This window comes from Cygnus olor, chromosome 11 (assembly GCF_009769625.2).
Source record: "Cygnus olor isolate bCygOlo1 chromosome 11, bCygOlo1.pri.v2, whole genome shotgun sequence".
Lineage (NCBI taxonomy): Eukaryota > Metazoa > Chordata > Aves > Anseriformes > Anatidae > Cygnus > Cygnus olor.
In genome coordinates this window covers 15,606,095-15,624,839 of record NC_049179.1, presented here as the reverse complement: position 1 = coordinate 15,624,839, position 18,745 = coordinate 15,606,095, and positions in this window count along the sequence as shown.

The following is an 18,745-nucleotide window of genomic DNA, read 5'->3' as shown; positions in this document are numbered from 1 at the left end:
AATTTAGGGGGAGAGACATTTTGAGCCTAAGACTGCCAGAGAGGTTGGCTGAAGCAATGAAGGAAATGTTCCTCGCTGCCTGAGCCCCAGTCACAAAGTTAGATTTTGGACAGAAACGGGGTATTTGGCTGAAGAAGGAAGGGCAGGGCTCCATTTGGAGGTGGAAGAGGTGAGCTGCTACCTCAGACAGAGGGACATCGAGAGGAGGCAGCAGTCAGCCAGAAGGAGACACAAGAAACACCTGAAGCTGTCCTCCAAATCTAACCTCTGTGCCATGAATCTCTGCCTGGATCCCGATGTGCTGTGAAGAGCTGGGACAAGCAGCAGCTCCTCACCTCGTTCCTGACTGCTGGCTGTTGTGTGAGACCTCACCAGCCCGGCGTGGCTCCTCCAAGGCCGCTGGTACAGCCCAACCTCCCCTCCGCCATCTCCCTTCCTCCTCTCATTTCCTGGGGTCTCTCCTGGTTTGCTGGGCCGTGGTGGCACCTGGCATTTATGCACCACCACAGATCAACGTGTCCAGCAACTTTTCTGGCAAGAAGAATCATATTCCCCTTTAACCTAGCAAATTATCCCCCCTGGGCATCTGGGAAGAGCGGGGCTCACAACTTTCACAACAGCTTTTCCAGAGCAAGCACCAAGCTCCTGCTCCCCCAAAGTCACCGCAGGAACGGGGAGGGGACAGAACTTGAGAAATGGGGGCTCCTGCAAGCAGGAGTGCCACCACCCAAGTGAAGGGCTGGGGAACCGCTCTGCTGCCAGTGCTTTGCCCCAGTGCTTTTGCACGGTGCAGCTCCCTGCTGCCAGCCCCGCTCTGCAGAGCCGCATCTGCTCCTCTCGTGTCTGCTTTATGGCTCAGGCTCCCAGCGTGGAAAACATTGACTCAATCTTATTCAAACTCTTTTTTTGCCCTGAGCAAGCCAAGACACACACGCTCATTTTTAAAGTGCGACATCTAAGGCTGTTTAAAGGGCAGAACAGAAGATGGTGCTGCTGAGCCAACATATTTTAGCAAGAAAACTTCCTTGGAGTTGCTGTCTTTTGACAGCTCCTGTTCCAAAATAACCTTTGTTTAAACCGAAGAGCTGTCAAGGAGGTAAGTTTGAGCAGCACAAGAGCTACAGAGAAACATCCCACAGCCACTTCCCTCGTGGAGCAGAGATGTGGTGAAATATTGATGGACCAGCCTCCCTAATTGTGTCTCCTACTGAGGGGCTAGCTTGAAATCCAGAGCTCTCCTGCTTTGTATGCGGCACTGTTGGGATGAAGCAATGGGATCTCTTGCAGAGCTACATGGGCAATTGGTTTGGGATGTATGTGGCTAATGAACAGGCGTCAGCCAGGCAGCTTTGTGGGAGCTAATGAAATGTTCAGTACAAAACGCATCACCTCCAGGTATCATCTGTGCCTCACTCCTGGAGCTTAATCCTCTTCTCTGCAGCTGCCTGAGCAGCCCCACTCTCTGTTTACTGAAGTCTTCTCCATGTAAAACAACAGGAGCAGTGGAAAGAACAAAAGAACTTTTGATCATCAAACTGGGCAAAATGATGTCAAGCTCTTAGGCTGTATTTTTTTTTTCTTATTAGGACATGTTATTCAAAATGCAAGCATGCAAAAGAAAGGCAAATAATTTCCACCCACAGTGCTGGCAGCTACATATTTTCTATAGAGAAATTTTAGCTCAGACTGAGAACAGCAATAGGAACCTTCTTAAGCTTCTTTGTCTTCCAGTTCCAGGGTACCCTCATGCCTCCACAGTTCACCTTCCCTCCAACCAGATTTCAGATGATAACATACAAACCTGCCCAGGGTACCAGTGGGAAGGCTGCTTATTAGGCTCGCTGGTTCTGGGAAGTTTGGTGGTTTGATGGAAAGAAACATCCTAAATTCAGATGGCTCTTCAAAATCCAATTTACTCGGCAGCTGTAAATGAAGTGGCTGTAAAAGAAGAGGCTGTCTCACAGTATTTCATTTTCTAACTCTTGTGGCACCTGTAAACGCAGCTGAGCATCTAACATAAAGTGATGCTGAGCATGGGGATCACATTCCACGTTGTCCCTTCTGGCAGCTCCATGCTTGGCGAAGTCCATGTGGATTGCAGGGCTAGAAATTAGAATTCATGCTGCATCTCAGCATATCACCACGATGACAAATGAGGTCTCTACCGCTAATTCTTCTAGAAAAGGACACCGCACGTACATATGCCTGTGGCAGCACAGATGATGACTGCCATCAACAGTCGGAATTCTTCACTACTTCTGGCCTTAGCAGAATTTTCCAGGCTTGATGGAGCCGCTGTATCTTCTTGTTTTCACTTCTCTGGCTACAGAGCAAGAATAATATTTACCTATTTTACAGGCCACGCTAGAAAGATTAATTAGCTAATGCTTGTTGAGTACTCTGAAGACATAAAGCAACAAAAGCATTTTAGGGGCTGTGCTCAGTGTGCCTGGAATCAATATATACTTGGCGAAGGAACTAATGAAGGGACCCAGACCATGTGGGGGCACAGAGGGCCTTGGATACCCATGCTAGCTGTCCTGGTCCCAACCCACAGGGCAGAGCACACGTGTCCACACACACCCCTGTGCGAATGTGCCCACTGCTCCCTACGGCAGGGTGAAATGCTGTGCCTTCAGTCTTCTGCTACACAGTTCATGAATTCAAAAGCACCAGCAGTTCTCACAGAGAAGGGAAGAAGCCCATCGGCCTGTTCATGCCCAGAAGCTCTTTGGCCATGGATAAGGTCCCTTCAGGCCAAGGCTGAGGGATCCAAGCACAGCTCGATCGGTAAGGCACATTCTCAAACTGCTGACTAGCACTGTCTTGAGCACACCATGAGAAGAGCCTTTGCCTGAGAAGAAGCCAGCGAGCGGCAGTGCCCTGGTGCGGCTCTGCAGCTTTGGAAGCTCAGAACAAGTTACCAGACCCAACCTGAAACAGCTGCTTTTCAGGCATGCCATTCGCCACCGGGGGGGGGTATCACAGATCAAGGTTTGGTTCTTGACGCGCATTTCCCCCAAGTAGAAATACTGAAGCAAAGGTTGTGAAAAATATTTTTGCTCCACTGATTGAGATTCAAGGCAGATTCAAAAGGTTCCCAGGTTAGAAATGTAAGGACTAGGAGCAATGAAGTTCTCGGAATCTTCCTTCAAGAAATGTTTATCTGGGCCTAAATCCTACATCTTCTGGCAATCAAGAGAGTCCAGCAGGCTGAACAGAGAATCGTCTGAAACACCAGCTTATCACCTCAGTTCCCCAGTCTGTGTAATTTACTCACTGTGTCTCCGTATCTGCATTAACAGATACTCATAGGCTTTCATTTTTTATTTTTATCCCTGTATTTATGAAATGTATGGGAACAGTACACGGATCAAACACAGAGAAACCAGGCAGAGAGACTGGCCCGTGCACCTGTAACCCAAAACCACTTAGCGGGAGCCTACATCTGCTAAATGAGACCGTCAGGCTTCAATTATTCCTAGAAAAGCTGCAAGGACAGGAAGAGGCAGTGCATGTTCCAAGACCATTACAGCTTGGAGAGGCCACCTCTTCCTAAAGCTGCGGCAGTTCTCGCACCATTTTCTGTGCAGCGGGTCACTGTGAATTACTAATTAACAAAGCAGGTTAGTCAGGTCCATTGCTGGCCTACTGTGTGAGCTGGGCAAAAAAATGAATCTGTCCCCGCTGCACTGATTCAAGCTGTAAAATGATATAAATGTAAAATATGTGCACTGAAGAGACTTGAGGCTTAATATAGGTCTTGTTAAATGTTCATAAAGAATACCGAAGCCCTTAGATTAAGAGGTACACCAGAGGAGAATGATAGGGTTATAAAATCCAATTTTACAAATAACTCATATTTATATAGTGCCTTTCAACCTAACAGATCCCAAAGCTTTTTTTCAACATAACACCCTGATATACTGTGTTTGCTTTACCTACCAGTTCAAGGCAAACTCTCCTGAAGTGAAATGTGGCAGCTGTGTAACAGCCCTGAGTAGTAGTAACTTTAATAATAGCAAGGCATTTATATGGTCTTACAAACTTCAAAGAGTTAATTCCCTGCCCCTTCAGGAGCAGACAAGGTTTATTATTCCCATTTCACAAAGGCAATATAACCAGAGTGGACAAGAGTGGAGAAAATCTGCACTCCCACAGATTTATAAAGTGAAATTCTGTGCATGAGCCTAAAGTGTTTTTAATCCCACATAGAGAAAACATATCAACGTGTCTTATTAAAAAAAGTCCTTTACTAAAAATAATGATGTGGAGAGAGCTCTGGTCTGGATTCTAACACCTGCCACTTCTGCTGACAAAATTGCCTCCTCAAGCACGTGTTGACATAGAAACATCATGGTCCGCAAATGCTTCTGTGCCATGAAACAAATTGGGCGCTCAAAATATACTGCCAAGAATCAGACAATCTGTTTTAAGAGGACCCAAGAGTTAGTAAAAACCTCTTGAAATACAGCAGGAGAGAAAGCTGCAGCAACACCAATCTCCGAGGCAGACCGGCATTGTTCTCTCAGCCCTAGGGTTCTTTCTAGTCCACCTGCAATGCACTGCAATGATACTTTCAACGAGGACGAAAATTTCTTTTCTCTTACCCCAAAAAGGTCCGCAAAATGTTCCTGAACTTGGAATCCCTCTTTGTATGTCTGGGAAAAGAAAGATACCAAATTGCCTGAATTTAACCTCTTCTTCACTTAGAACTGGAGCCTGTCCTCAGGTCATATCTCCGTTCACATACTGTTTCTTTACTGCACCATGATGCAGAGGAAAAAAGAAGTTTGAAAAGACTTTTTTATCCCCTATTTTTTCCATCACTGTAGCAGGTTTGCTACAGGAATCACTTCCCATTCATCACTGCAGCTCTCTGGATGTAACTCTGCCAGCCAGGGCCTGGCCTCTCTTTCCAGAACAACCCCCCGTGCTATATAGCATCTTTACGATGCGGAACATGGACCGGTGCTCCTGCCTGGCTCACTGACCTCCATCACTCCACAGAAGCTGCTTCCTTTCATCTCTCTGGCTTCGTTTCCCCTGGAGAAGCCTGTGTCCCACTGCAGCCTCCACTGGGAAGGACGTCCAGGGAAGAAACGACGTCTTTAATGCTCTCCTCACCACGCTTCAGGCAGGCCCGCTGCCCTCCAGCACCTAAACGCCTACAAAGCAGTGTCATGCATGGGAAGCACTCAGTTGGGAAGCTTTACAAAAAGCTGCTGCAGGTCAACATGAGCCCTGGCAAACACACCGTGGCCTGAGCTCATGGCCTGACCCTCAGTTAGGCCCACAGACAAGGATGCAGGGCCTAGCGTTGGTGTTCAGACATCAAACAGAAGCCTTTCTGACACTGTCGTGTTCAAAACCAAAAGCAAAATGATTTCCTGGCACTGGGCTCACAGCTAAGAGCTTTCAACCTTCTCCGTTTTGTAATTATTTAACTTTGTGGCATTTCACTACCACACAAGTCAAACACACCGGCGAGCGTCTAAATCAAGGCCTGGGGGAGAAACCTCCCTGGCACATCGGGTGCGTTACGAAACAACGCAGATGGTGGTGGAGGAGAGCCCGTGACTTTGCTTCCTTGGCAACCTGGATGCCAGGAAACCGAACGCACGGCTCGCAGGCAGCTCCCTGGCACGTGCAGCCGCTGCTCCAGTCCAGGAGAGGAATTATCCCAGCTCCGCTGGCTGCCCCGGCGGTGACACTGGTGCTGCCAGCTCCTTGCTGGTGCCGCTTGCTCTCTGCCTTGTCTGCTCACAGAGGGCCAACCTCTGTGGGCTGTGCTGGAGTTCACTTTGGACCCTGAGCAATCAGTGTATTTGGACCCTGAGTAATGAAGTGTGTCCTCACAGGACTGTGTTACTGCGTCAGTTGATTTCTCAGGATGATGGGTAGATTTACAAGCTTAAGAAAGCTTACAGGTCCATCCTTACAGCTCTCAGGCTTAAGCCCAGACCCAGAGACCCATATATTTGGGCTTAGAGGTATGTTGATGAAGAAAATGTTTATATATCTCTACCTCCTCTCAGTTCTTGCCTGTGGGATTACCATCCGTCACAAGTGTAAGAACAATGAGGGAGCTGCCTGCCTGTCCTCCACGATGGCTCTGGGGAATCCTTGAGCCCTCATCATGGCAGGTGAGTCACTGACCTCCCCACTGAGAAGGGCACGACACAGCCCTTGTTGGCTGGAAGGAAGGGAAAAAGTGAAGACTTGGTCATCCTGGCCACAATTTATGGGGTGAGGCAACGGAGCACAGACACAGAGTGCTCCCAGTCTTCAAATGGTGTAATTCAGCAGAGCTACCCTGAACGGTGCTGATTATACCACCTGAAATACAAGCTTCCCCACTAAATAAATCCTGCAGCTCTTTCTTTCCTCCCCCGTCCCCCATCATCTCTAACTCCAAAAGAATTCCATTTAATATCTACAGAGCTTTTCCTGAACATAAAAAAAATAAATAAATAAAAAATACACCACCAGGTTTGACCCTGACCTTTGCAAATGGAAATATGATGTAGTGAGAATTGAGACCTGAGAGTCAACTAGCATCTTTGGTTTCACTGTTGAAATACAGCAGGTCATTTCACATTTCTATTATGAGCCTCAGATAATGGAGAAGAAAATTAGGTAATTCCATTTTTGGATTAGTTGGGTTTCTTGTCAGCTGGGAGATGGGTTCTGAGGTATGCGGAGAATGACTGGAGGCATGGGATGAACAGCTGAGCATAGATATTGTTTGGGATGCTATTTCTGCATGGCCTGCTCCGGAGATATTAAAAGCGGTGTCTGTCTCCCCTGACATTTATATCTGTTTTCCATCGCTGACTTCAAAGGTATTACTCTGCATTTGACCACATTTGAGTGAGTAGGAAATCGGGACCATTGTTTATGTGTTTCATTGTCTTGAATGTTACCTGAGCTCCTAGATGATCAAAAATGGGTTCTGTATGTAGAGAAAAATATTAAAATGAACCGGGGAACACACAGGCAATAGTAAGAATTGCAGAAAAAGGAGTCTTGACAGAGTTGATTTATCTGTTTATAGGAAGAATTAGAAACTTTATTTCAAAGTCTGCAAATTGCCCTATGAAAGCAGATCCTCCTCATCACAGAGACTGATTGATTTCTCCAGGTGTGTATGAAAAGAAGGGTTTGCAGAATCAAGAGCAATGTTAGTGAGGAAAAGAAAAAACAAAACCAGAAGATCACTGCATGAAATATCAATAGCATAGCTAGGAACAGTTGGATACTAGACGATCTTTAACCTAGAAAAAAAAAAAAGACAAAAACAATGTCTGGAAGGTAAAGCCTGATTAAATTTAACAATAAGTTTTTGAAACAAAAAAGCAATATGTGTGATTAATGAAGCAAAGTATTTGATTTCCCATCTCATGAGGTCTTCAACTCAAGTCACACTAGAAGTGATACACATTAGCATGCTCAACCAAGGATTGAAAAGAGCAGATTTGATGCTCTCATGCTTTTTTCTGATCTTAAAAATCTGTGAGCATGTTTGGATTTGGTAAAGCATTTGATACCAGATCATAAAATTTAGCTCTTTGGATGATCTGAATGCAATAGTCCATGGACTGAATCACAGCTGAGTAGCTGCAGACAAAAAAGAATACTAAACAGGGAGTTATTGTGTTATAGAATTATGTTTATTAGGGCATCAGAGAGATCAGGTCTTTGGTCTTTTCTGACATTTTTATTGATGACTTTAAAGAAGGATTGAACAAAAGGATGACAGGCATTCACAGAAGTGACATGAAGTTGAAAGGGATCACAAACACTAGGGAAACCAGAAAGATAATGCAAAGGAATCTGGATAGACTGGAAGCTCAGACTGAAAATATCTCAGTGCAATGAATCTCAGAGCCAAGCAGATTGGAAGTCTTGTATCTCTTGATGCCTATAGGCTTTAAAGGCGATGCTCATTAAGATCGTGCCAAGGGGAAAAAAAAAAAACAAACATAAAAAGGTGCAGCGTATGGGGACACACTCCATCTGAAGCCCTAGAGATTTGTGTTACAGCAAGCCACAAAGAAAATAACAGAGAAGTCCTTTAGTGCTTTTGGCAGGCAAGACATTTAATAAACATGTCTACCAAGAAGCTTCTATAATAAAACCCGATGTATCATTTCCGTTCACTGAGCTAGTGTCATGTCTGCAAACTGCACAAGGCTTTGTATCCTCGATGCATTAATTTCCATCCAAATGCCCAGGCAGAGCCTCTATTAGCAACCTCTGTTGACACGAGTAGATTATTCAGGGAAGCATAACTAAATCTCTCTTATTTCTCTGAAATCTACACTTGCTCCTCTGCTGGCAGATGAAAATTCACAAGAGAAAACGTCTACTGTCTTTCTTTTAAGTGTTTGGGGCTGGATTTAAACCTACAACCTCTGTTTAAGGAAGGATTCTAGAGGTCAGCATCTCTCCCAGATAGGGTTTAGGAACCAGGATCTGCTGTGGCCTGCAGGTAGCCCGCAGTTCCCTTAACCCCCTGGACCCAGCATCTCCTGGCTGGAGGAGAATGGGACTAGGAGCAGGTGACTTTTAGGGACACTCATCTGCACATGGTCATTTATCTGTAAGCCCTTAGAGAAATGGGGCAAATATAGCCAGTCTAGAGCAACTCTTCTGTACGTGCTTCCCTGCCAGGCTGTAGTACCTGTCCCTTTGAAGGTACACGCCAGCAACAAGAGAAGGATATTCCAGAGAAAGAGTGGGACAGAGCATTGCAGCTGGGGAACCGGGACAAGACAACTCAGTGCCAGATTGCTGTAGGTAGCCCCAGAACACCCAATGCTAAAGGATTTGTACTACATGGGAATAGAGGAATGATATTTTCTGTAGGTCCCCCCGCACCCTGTCTGGCATTAGCTAATGCCCTCTAGCCTGTTTGTCTGAGAAGCAGGGCATGATTTCATTTCTCTGTGACCTAGAAGTACTTTCCAATTTACCACTCACATCGCTCAGCTGAAGTGATATATACAGATCTGCATGCAGAACATACTGTGGTGCTGAGCCTTACTGAGCTGGCCTACACTGCTTCCTAGCACGGCTTTATCGCTCTGTAAAATAAAGGTCATTACGGTGTTATTCAGGTAGCAACAGCTTTGAAGAAACACTTTCAAATACACTACACAAGTAGACATTATTACCCCCTGCCCAGGGATTTGGAGAAGGTTTCCTCCAATAAAAGGCTTTGCATTCTGCTTGCAGGAAGCACTACATGTAAGGTGGAAATTTTTCCAAGCTGAATTCAGATGAGCTGATTTTTTTAATCAGACCTTCTTCTAGAGAATGGCCATGCCACTCCCTGGGCTGTGTGAGGGGTTAATGCTCTAATAACCAGTCTGGATTCACAGAGTAGAGCTATGTGCAAAGCTTAAGACCGAGATTTTACGGGGCTTGATTTAGACGAAGTCTAATGTTCACTGGCAGATGACATCTGGCTCAGGACACGTGCCTGTGGAAGTCTTGGTGCTCAGCATTTAGAGGCACAGCAGATTTGGCATGGCACAGGAGCTGGAGCAGAGGCTGGATCAGTCAGTCCTCATAGCTGGGACCGTGGAGGATTAGCCTCCCTAGAGAGGACTGTGGGTTACGCCTGGCTCCAAGCAGTGCTATTAGACTCCTACTTCATAAACACTACACTCCTTCTTGGGTGTTTGGACTGGGGGAAGAAAAGGGAGAGACACAGACCAGGCTTACGGTGCAGACATCTTTCATCTCCACCGCAATAAACCAATTAGTATCGCGCAGGTGAGGAAGGGTTTGTGGCACGGTGCTGATAACAGCACTGACAGCAGATGTTCGATGCCAGGCAAATTCTTTAGAAGCAACCTTATTTGAAGTGCTTACTTCCAAAAATCGTCAGCTGTATTTGGGCTGATGCTGAAAATATTTTAAATGGTGTTTCAGACAGCAAAAACAAGGGAGGAAACTACAGCTCACAAAGGCTAACTTAAGTGACAATTTGTGTGGCGAAAAGCTACATTTATTTAGTTGATTTAAATGTGCTCTGTAATGGAAACATATATTTTACACCTACTCTTCGTGTGTAATGGAGGCTTAAAAATTAGTTGGAAAAATGTGTTTGTGATTTGAGAACTATCAAGGCATTTTGCCTTTCTTCTTTGGTCTTCACTTTTTCAGAGAGAAAAGTAGGTATGAGTTTTTTTCTTTTTTAAGTGATGAGATACATGAATCTTACAAATATCTAGATTCTCACCCCAGGTATCTTTCCAATATTTGAATTAAAGAGATAAGAAGCAACAGTGAGTTTCTAGCAATTTAAGAATTAATCCTTCCTTTCCTGATCACTTATCTTTTGATCTACCAAGGTCATAATCCTGCTATGTCTCCACTCATCCTTAGAGACCCTCCAGCCAAACAAAGATAAGTTTTCCAATTTCTAAAGTGAAAACAGAAATCCCTTCCTATAAATTATAGCAAAACCAGCCAAACAAAAGCTGCACTAACAAACCACAGCATTGAGGCCTTTTTGGAAAAAAAAAAAAAAAACAATACAAAAAACAAACTGAAGCAAGAGCTCATTCATTTTCCTCTGTCAGTACACCTTTCAGGACGTCCCCCTTCTGGTATGTGTCTTGCCATAAAATATTAGGTCTGGTTCACACTGGGGATTTTGCAGTCCAGCTCCAGATGTTAATAGATGTTTCCCTACCTTCCCCAGAGAGTGGATGCCACTTGCACATCTATAGGGTGCTGTCCACCGATTCCTGGGTCTGTAACTAGATGTCAGAGGGTTTAATCTAACAGCTTCCAGACCCCAGCCAGGGAAGCTGCTCCACCCAGAGTTATTCTAGGCAGCACAAGACTGCTGTCGCTCCAGGGGAACACAAGCACGGCAGGGAAAGGCCGGTGCTTTACAGTCATAAGCATGGCTCTGCTAAACCAGAATTAAACCTGCTGTTGTTTAAAGGGAATGTTTCAGTACAGCCAGGAAGCAGTTTGTCTCATCCCATACCTGCTTAATCGGGTGTTAGGATTCCTTGCCATTCCTGCAAGGAGATGTTTTGGCAAGATGTTTGTATCAACAACTAGCTCTTCCCTAGCGCTTTTACAGAAGAGCACCCAGGATCTGTGGGGTCACTCCATTTCACAAACGGGTGAGCTGGTGAAATGTGTAACATGTCCAAAGGTGCTTGTCAGGGTGAGATGCTCCACCATGGGACAGGCAAGTCACAGAGCAACTCCACGAGCATCAGGCTTTCTGGAGATCGACTACACACTCCAGGAGGATGTCTATGTGACAAATGGCGTGCAGATGTCCCTGAGCTGCTTTCACGGTGGTAATGATGAAGATGTGTTAGCGCAGCATCCTACGTGGGCTCAGATGGATTCTCTGCTTCTTATAGCTGTGCAGGACTTAAGATGTATATATGTAAGCAGGTACTGAAGAGTGAGAAACACTATTACAGCATACATATAGAAATCCCTCATAGAAATACCACTTTGACCTGATCTGTCTTATCTTCTGCAATGAAAAAGTAAATGCCATGTCCAAGGGTGACACCAGTTCAGCTGGACCAAGAGACGGTACAGATAGGGCTGTTTTTTTCTGTTTCCTGTCCAGGTCACTTGTAATTCTGTATGGCACCCTGCTACTTGGCAGTCACTATAACAACATCAATAAACCTCCAAGGCCATCTGAGGCTGCAAGATTAACAGCTACCACCCCAATGAGTTTATTTTATGTGGCTAAGATGAAGAAAAACACTCTAACGACGCGATCTGCAAATTATCTACAAAATGACTTGAATAATTTGCCCGTTTCCTTCAGACTGCACTTTAGCAGGCCAGCCAGGACTTACTGCATGAATAGCCAGCGAAGCAGTGGGAGGCAAAGTCATAATCGGCTTTTGTGTTCTTTGATTATTGTTATCCAAACTAAACAAAGACTTGTGGTTTACTGGTGTCCTTCCTTTCCCTGTTTTTTTCAGATTAACTGTGACACTGATATTGCGTATATTACCGATGTTGTAGGAACTTGTTCAGGAGATAATCTCTGTACCCCAGCTTAATGATTGCACCAACCTTTATTTAAAAGAAATCTGCTGCTTATCCTAGACTGAAATTGCAAGCCTTTTGCAGCAGTAACATTGGCTTTTAAGTGTCTGTAAAAAGCCGTAAATGTTTTACAGGGCTATAGAAATAACAGTAATATGATGTGCTAACTAGGAATGTGCAAAGGAGTCAGACTTGTCCAAGCATATCTGAAGACACTGCTCGCTCTAGATCACCGGTCTTTAATTAGCAATAGGACTTCACAGTAGCCCTCAGATCGCCATTGATAGATGAGGCACTGCAGTTTTCCTGCTCTGCTGGCTGAGGTTATCTATCGATAGTCACCGGAAAAAGGATTTAACCTTTACAATTACCATGTGCTCTCTTTTCTGACATACAAGCTGAAAGACTCTCTGATCATATTTGACCTGGTCACTCCTTGAATTTATACCTCTGCCAGTAGCCTGGGCTTTTAGTTTTGAGGGATGAGAAAAGGTGTGCTCATACAGCACTGATCCTTTAGAAATTACACTCTATTTCCTTCCTTACTGGAACTCTGGTCTTTGTTCAGAATGCATATTACTTCTGCAGAAAATCTTTGGGAAGGTAGTTTGCCTCATTTTGTATACATTTCATTTCTTGCACAGAAACATGTATTCATTCCCGCAAATCCAACTCGCCTAAATCCAACGATTTAGCCAGATTCAACTTTGCTTATTTCTTTTCTGCACAATTTCTTGCAATTTCTCCCCTATTCTGCATACTAAAAATACATCTGGGTGCTGCCTGGAGGCCATCCGAAAGCACAAAAAAAAGGGCAGCCTGAGTTTCATATGCACTGCTAAGCAATGCATAAAGAGCGTTCCCCACAAACGGGGATGTTCTTGTAATAGGAATCCATAAATATAGAAATCTGTCATTCACAGAAGCAGTCGTATATAGAAACACTCTTAGTAGCTCTATTTAGCCAGCACCAGGCTCTTCTACCAAAAGCGCAATTGCTAGTGAGAGCTCAAATTTCTAATGATACTGAACAGGTGTAAACTGGAAGAAAGCTCAGCGGGGGGAAAAGCTAAAGCAGCTCCCACTCCTGCAATCAGCAAAGCCTTCTCCTCGAGGTTCACGTTTGTAACAGGATAGAAAAGCAAGCTCTCATCAGAAAGGAAACCAAATGCTTTCTGCATTTTTCACTGTCTGAATTTCCTCTCTACTTCTCCAAGTCTTGCTCTTCTACCAAAGCTCTCGGGAGCGCAGGCCTTCGCATTAACCACTGCTAAGGGGGAGATGAAAGAAAGATAAAGTTTTCTTGTTATCCAGGTGGGACCCTCTGTCCTATTTACATGGAAAACGTGACGTACTAGGCAAAATCTAAAACCCACAAATTAGTTCGAACCTTGGAAAGATGCCTGTTCCACTAGAATGCGTATTGCAGGAGGGCTGGTAAACTCCCCCTGCTCATATTTATTACTGCTCTGTTCAGAACAAACCACATGATGTCATTGAAGAACAGAGTTGTGAAATCCCACATTCCAGACTAGAAACCAGGAATGATTCCCAAATTAGGCAAATGACAAGAAAAAATATCAGTAAAGCATCCATGAGGCCAAAAAAAAAAAAAAGACTAAACCGTAAAAAAACCCTGAAGCCACATGAAACAAATGACGTTTTCCAAAGCTGTCATGTTAATGACTCTTCACTACAAATATATTTACTCAAAAAGTCTTCATTATCTTGAGAATATGGAGCTAGAATTGCAAAGTTAATTTACTATTCATGAGCAATATTTATAGATTATTTATATGGCAACAATCCGCAAATATTTCCTTTGGATACTGCCATTTGAAAGGGATTTTGGATGTCTTGCTTCCTACTTCCCACTGGCATTTTTAGGGATAGGCCTGTAAAAAAAGCTTCCAAGCTTCCTCTGCTCTAGCATCCTATTTAGTTGTTTCAATGATAATCTGAAGAGCAAGTATAATGTTATTCTGAAAGTCGAGTCTTTTGAATGGCTGCAGTTATTGTGAAGTTAAAAAAAAAAAAAAAGCAAGATCCTACTATATTACCTTTGTTGAAATGAGGGTCCTTTGCCCCCTGTGTCACAGTTTTGTGACTCATTTCCAAGATACTGTTTCTTCACACTGGTTTAGTATTATCACTTTTGGGGTAAACTTTCCCTCTTCTGGCTCCAAAGAAAAATAAATTGCCTGAGAAGTTAAGGCAGCAAGGACAGCTGGATCAGTTTATGTTGTCTAACGTTAGCTGAGATGCTGGGAAGTCCTCAGGAGATACACTTCCTCCTGGGGCTTTCTGCCTCATTCTCAAGCAAGTCAAGCTATTTTCCACTGGTTTGGCCTTTTAACATCTGAAGCGGAAGAGACTACACGAGATACCTTGTATAGCTCATAAAGAAACGGTGATATTATTTTCCTAAGAATCAGTCGTTTGAGATTTCTGTTGAACAGCTGGGAACAAATCCCAATCTGTCCTAATTAAAGAACAAAATGAAATTAAATTGTAATTGAACAGTACCTCAGCATCACATACAATGTGGCAGAATAGAATGTCCCATCGCATTGCAGGAAGGAGATTCAAGGGAAGAAATGTAGGGCCTCCGGGCTCCAAGTACAATGCTTAAAGGCAGCCGTGGAAGAAGGCTGTCCTTTGCCTCCTTTTGCCAAATGGAGCAGCAGAATTACTGGGTACTTCACACCTACCCATGCTGTGCAGGGGACATTCTCTACAGTTTATCTGGAGAGCCACACGACTAATGCTGCAGAGCACTACCCAGAAGCTCTGCTCCACCTGAGCACCTCCTCACAGCAAGTCACAGACACTTCCAGACACCTGCTGAGCCCCTCAAAGCAATTCAGGTGAGCCTTGTATCAAACACTTAGTCAAGAGAAAGATTTCTGTCTCATTCAGAGAGCTTCTGACATGGCTCCAGGCACCACTGAAGTATGATCTCAGCACCAGCTTCATGAAACGCTCCAAGTTTGGTCACATCTGTGTTTTCTCTGACACTCCTCCACTCCTTCCAGGGGAAGAGACATGTGGGATTCATGCAGGAGGTACAGAAAGGTAACTTGTTACGGGGCTCCCACTCGGTAGGTCCCATTTCTAAACGCAGTCATGCCTCTACCCCCACATACGTCTAGACATTGCTGATCAGAATTTAACTGGATGTAAGGAGTGCAATAAAAAGTATCCAAATCATTAATCGCCGTCACAGAGTATATTGTTAAACCCAATTATCTTCAGAACCAAATTACTGAGGGCAGAAGTGGGCAGAAAGAAGATCCTCAGAAGGCAGATGACAAAGATACAAATGGAAGTAATTGCACTTTGTACATGGATAACACCTTTCTTTGCTTCCTCCTGCTGTGCTGCTTCTCTTCTGAGCACCAAAAAAAAAAAAAATCCAACAGCATAAACCTACTTCTTAGTGGGATCAGAAACAAGCCTGAAGAATCCTGAGCTTTATCATTTCTAGACTGTTTGGAATATCTTTGACACCACACATACTGATACAATTGCACCTTGTCAAATAGAGGAACTCTGTAGTGACAATAAATATTAATTCTCTGTGCTGGCTTTCAGCCTAAATCTTAGTAGATTGAAATATCTGCCACAGGAACATCAAAAAAAGCCAAAGTAGCAATAAAAGTCAAACAAGAGCGCCAGATCTAGCAACCACCACTGCCTGGTTTATGCTAGTCAAGTAACAGATATTTCAGGCTGAGCATTTTAGAGGAAATTAGTCCGATGCACTCATACAATACAGCAAATCCTGTTGCAAATTTACAGAATATTTCAGGAGTAAGTCTGGTTCTATTAGAAAACGGATCTAAAACAAACTGACTTGGGTTACAAAGCTTGCAGAGCTCCTTTGCCAGTCCTGCACCAGAGCAGCAATGCTAAGAGAAGATAAAAGATGATCACAGGAAAAATGTAGGTCCACAAATGCCAATTTTTTACACTCAAAAAGGATTTTGCACCGCCCACCCATCCTGCCTCACCTCACCACAAAGCTGGCAGTAGTCACCTCTGCACAAGCTTAGTAGGAATCCTTGTGGTTCATCTCTCCTTGCCCAAGAAACACAAAAGGAAAGGACCTAAGGATCAATGCAGTTCATCATCTGTTTTTTTACAGCTGGGCACTTAAGGCAGAACCTTGAGTGCGAATTCACACACTGCGATTATAGATATTAATTTGTAAGGATAAAGAGTGTTTTTTACTAGATAGGTACCTGGTACATGGCAATGCAAAGCTGTGATTTCACATACCCAAGGAATAGCATGGTAGATGCATATACGGCATATTTGAAGCTCTGTGACCAGCTAGGGGAGATTCTCACTTTGGAAGCCCCTACACCTTTTTCTTTATCCTATGGCAAAGCACCGAGATGTAAGAGGAATGGCAGTGCAAGACGAAGTGAAATCTGATAGAGGCAAGGCAGCAGCTGGCAAACATCTCAGAACAGGCAGGGCCAACATCAGGGTCAGTGTTTACAAATAATAAATCATGTGAGCAGCACTCACACCAATGTTTGGGAAAGAGTCTGTATCACCAGTTTGACCTCCTGCCCAGCTGGACTTTTTTTTTTTTTTTTTTTTTTAACTGAACAGAAATAAACTGGGGCCCCATGTTGGAAACTGGGAAACTACACAAAAGTAGGCAATGAAATAAAGCTGGAACAATGACCAATTCAGACAGTGTAGAGGCAAAGCCTCCACATTGTACATGTCAAAATTTCCTCATCCCAAAGAATTTCCTGCAAAAAACACAGGATGCCTTTATCATAGAGTGGGTGGCATTTTATACAGGACCCCAACTGGCTGGGAAATTCTATGAACCATGCATTATTTTACTGCTACCTTTCCTGTGGGATATTGCCAGCAGAACCACTTCTTTGTAATCTTTGTCAAAGTTTAGTAACGCATTCATATAGATTATACCCAGCCATGTTAACCCTGAAGTATGGGCAGAATTTAATAGGACAGAAATTATCTTTTTCTTCTCTCCTTTATCTGTTTCACTTCATTTCAGTGGCAACATGCCTTTCTCCCCAGATACAATTATTTTGCAGTGGTGAAACCCATGTTACTTTAATACAAAACATAGAGAGCAAAACTAAGTTATATCTTACAAGTATGCTAGCATGAACTCCCCTGCTGATTCTTGCTATCTTGCTTATTGGCACCGTTCACATGCTCAGCACACCTGGAATGATTTGCACAACCATGACCATGATTTCCATAAATCTTTACAAAAGGACTACTGTAATTTTAAAGATGTCAAGTATTGCTACATAAATTAACCCAGAACCAAAGTCTAGGTGACTAGTGTATTTTTGTTGCTGAAGGAAAAAAAAATAAAAATGTAAATCTGTTCTAGTAATTCTTCTAGTTAAACAGATATAAAATGCTGAATCAGCAGCACAAGGAGGTTCATTCCATGAGAATGCCCATTTAAATGGATCGCAGCTTGAACTCTGTGATCATTTCATTTTATATTTGGACAGATGTTGTATGTTGTAATTAAAAACAGTTGTTATTGGCAAGGAAATAGTATTGGAATAAGGAGCAGATGAGTTCTTAAGAAACCCATTGGGCCACATTCAGCCCTGGTGTTACCCCACTGATTTAATAGGCATTCAAAAATAAAATGAATCCAATCTGTTTCTTAGATGGATATCTCTAGGGGAAAAGACAGTGAAACAAGATAATTGAACCCCTTTCCCTAAACACTGGCGGCACGTATAGAAAACAGGCGGGTTTTCAAACAAAATGTTTTTCAAGTTTACTCTAGCTTTTGTGAAGGCTTCCCAGCTGCTGTGAATTACTACACATTTGAGAGAGTAAGAGCAGTTGCAGGGACAAGTCCCACTTGCGAACTTCCTGGACAGCAGCCCCACACACCAAGGGGACTGTCGCAGGCTTGATTCTCGGGGAGCAGCCATGCGTGGACTCTCAAAACACCATTGTACACCAAGGGATGGGTATTTAACATCGTATCTCCGCTGCTGGCTTAAGTCAACAACTACAGTGACTGCTGAGGAAACATGAACACTGTGACCTCCTGGCTGGACAAGTAACAAGACCCAAGTCTGTATTTATAAAGCAGTCAGCATAGATTAGCACACCCTTTAACCAGATAGATCCTTACCGGCTGGCAAGCACACCTGGTACCCTTTAAAGAACTGGGCGCAGGAGCAGTTTGACTTACACAAAGCAGGCCAGGCTAGGAGCCATGTCCATCAGTCAGTGTAACACTACTCACAAAACTCAGCCCTTCTGCTTAGCTCCCAGCTGGCGGTCGTTGCTTTTATCCTTCCCGTTCCTGCCTCATCCTCCCCTCCACAGCTGCGGGAGGAAGGCTGTCAGCCTTTCTTCTCAGCGTCCCTCCTTTCCACTTCCTGCAGCTTTTCCCTACATTAAGAGAGAAAAGCCCATATGAGTCCTTGCTTGCGACTTGTTCAGTTTGGAGCATGAAAGAGAGCTGTCAATTTAGGGCAGCTTAGGAAGGCGATACTGGGGAAAAAATGGTGTGTTCACCCACAACTGTGGTGACTGAAAAGCGAGGCAAGTGGGCTACTGCGGGGCTGACCATTCTGCCCAGAGCACCGCTGGATGCCCACGGGCCCCACAGCCCAACCCAGCACCACCAAAGGGGTCAGAGCCCCTCCTACAGCCA